Source organism: Equus przewalskii, unplaced genomic scaffold (assembly GCF_037783145.1).
Source record: "Equus przewalskii isolate Varuska unplaced genomic scaffold, EquPr2 contig_R2060, whole genome shotgun sequence".
Taxonomy (NCBI): domain Eukaryota; kingdom Metazoa; phylum Chordata; class Mammalia; order Perissodactyla; family Equidae; genus Equus; species Equus przewalskii.
Genome location: NW_027228660.1, coordinates 5,314 through 7,780, shown reverse-complemented (window position 1 = coordinate 7,780; position 2,467 = coordinate 5,314). Strand labels below are relative to the sequence as shown.

The following is a 2,467-nucleotide window of genomic DNA, read 5'->3' as shown; positions in this document are numbered from 1 at the left end:
TTGTTATGGAAGAATTTTGTCTGTGCCAGTAAGTGGTCCTTGCTTTAAAATCTTGGCAGGTGAGCTCCAGTGTACAAGGAGATTGTATAAATTTGACATAGGAAATAGAAATAGATGATGACTTCTCAGATAATGTCAATTTAGAATTAAGCACTGCATCTTTTTAATTTTTTCAGAGCTTTGTGTGAAGAGCCATTCCTAGAGAGTTTGAAATGACTTTCATGGTGTTCCTCAAGAGGCACCGGGTCAAGACAAGTGACACAAACATGCATGCAGGACTTACCCTGTGGTTGCAGACATTTTTGCTCCTGCCGGCATCAGATTATGTGTATCTGACGACAGAAACCCAGCAGAATAGAGACAGCATCTGTGTTAATTTTCTATTGCTGTGTAACAAATGACCACAAACGCAGCCGTTTAAAACAATGCCCATTTATTATCGTGGACTCTGTAGGTCAGAATCTGGGATGATGTGTCTGGATTCTCTGCTAAGGGTTTCAGGGCTGAAATCAAGGTGATGGCAGGCTACATTCTCACCCAGACTCAGGGTCCCTTCCAAGGTCATTCCCACATTGGCATAATTCAGTTCCTTGCAGTTGAAGGACTGAGGTCCCCATTTCCTTGCTGGCTGTCATTCAGGAGCCATTCTCTGCTTCTACAGACTGTCTGCATACTTTCTCAGGTGACTTTCTCCTTCCTCAGATCCTCTATGCTGTAATGTGGCATCGAGTCCTTCTCATGCTCCGAATGTCTCTGGCTTTGTCTTCTCCTATCACCCAGAGAAAACTCTCTGCATTTAACAACCCATGTGATTAGGCCTGGCCCACCCAGATAATCGCCCCATCCTAAAGAGAACTGTGCCATATAACATCATAATCACAGGACTGATATCTCATCTCCTTCACAGGTTCTGGGATTAGAGTGAGACGTATTTGGGAGGCCAGTCTAGAAATTCTGCCTACCACAATGTGCCCTTTGGCCCCCAGAGATCCCAAAATACATTCACACCTCCTTAAGGTTCCTAAAGTCTCATCCCATGACAGCATCAGTTCAATGTCCACATCAGGTGCTGCTGAGGCTCCTGAATAGAATCTATCAGGTACAGCTTCTGGGCACAATTCCTCTCCGTCTTGAGATCTGTTCTCAATAGACAATTGGTGGGACAGGCATTGGATAACAATTAGAGACATTCCAGTTCAAAAGAGGAGAAAAAAGAAGGTAAAAATGAGTCATTGACCCCAAAGACTTTCAAAATCAAGGTGGACAAACACTAGCAGGAGTTCCTTATGTAGGTTTCAAGGCCTCAGAATAATCCTCTTGGTTTGAGGGCTATGATATCCTGTCTTTATTTCCTGATATTTTTAATTTCTCTCTCTCTCTCTGTCTCTCTCCTTCCCTCCATCTTTCTTGTCTTTAATGAGTGTTGCTAGAGGTATGTCAAGTTTATCAATCTTTTTGCAGAACTACCTTCTGCTTTTGTTGATTCTCTTTATTGATTCTGTGTTTTCCACTTTCTGTGTTCCAGTGTTTTGCTTTATTATGTACTTCCTCCTACCTACTTTGCCATAGTTCACTTTACTTTTCCCATCTTCTCAAAGTGGGAGCTCCAAATATTGATCTAATTCCTCTCTTCTTTTCTAATATAAGCATTTAGTGATAGAAACGTTCCTCTAAGATCTTCTTCAGCCTCATCCTATCAGTTTTGATATGTGGCTTGTCAATCATCTCTCAGTTCAAAAGAGTTTCTAATTTCCAACCTCATTTCTTCTTTGACCTACAGGTTTTTTATAAGCATGTTGCCTGACTAAAAATACTTGGCAATTTTTCAGATACCTATTATTAATTTCTAATTTAATTCTCTTATGGTGAAAATAACACACTCAGAGTCCTATTCTTTGATATTTTTGAGGCACATTTTATTGTTGAGCCTATAGTCTGTCTTAGGGAATGTTCCGTGTGAACTTGGAAAGAATGTGTATCCTCAGTTGTTGGGTGCAGCCTTCCATGAATCTCAAGGTCGTTCCAATCTTTTAGAGCATCACAGATGTTTATTTTTGGTCTTTCTCTATTGGCATGGCAAAGTCTGTCCTATGCCTGTCCCATCATTGTATTTTGGAAGCACAGTACTTGTCCAGTTTCACAGGTTCTCAGCTGGAGAGGAATTTTGCCTCAGGATGAATCGTAGCTCCAGTCTCATCCATACATGATTTAAATGATGCTTAGATGAGATTTTGGACTTTAGGCCTTAGAGATGCTGGAATGAGTTAAGGCCTTTGGGGCTACTTGGATGGAATGAATGTATTTTTGATAGCAGAGGGACATGAATTTTGGAGGGTCAGGGGCAGAATGCAATGGACTGAAATTTTGTGCTCTACCTTCAAAATTCCTATGTTGAACGCTTAACTCTAAATGTGACGGTATTTGGAGATGGGGTTTTAGGGAGGTAATTAGGGCTAGGTGATGTCAT

The 2,467-nt window shown here is 41.1% G+C and overlaps 1 long non-coding RNA gene across 1 annotated transcript; it reads right to left on the bottom strand.

Annotated features, from left to right (window-relative positions):
• Window positions 1-416: 416 nt before the first annotated feature.
• Window positions 417-1,384, bottom strand: LOC103544074 (uncharacterized). Its single transcript, XR_543072.2, has 2 exons — window positions 1,009-1,384; window positions 417-769 (listed from the first exon to the last, which is right to left on the bottom strand). It is a non-coding gene; the product is annotated as an uncharacterized lncRNA (long non-coding RNA).
• Window positions 1,385-2,467: the final 1,083 nt, after the last annotated feature.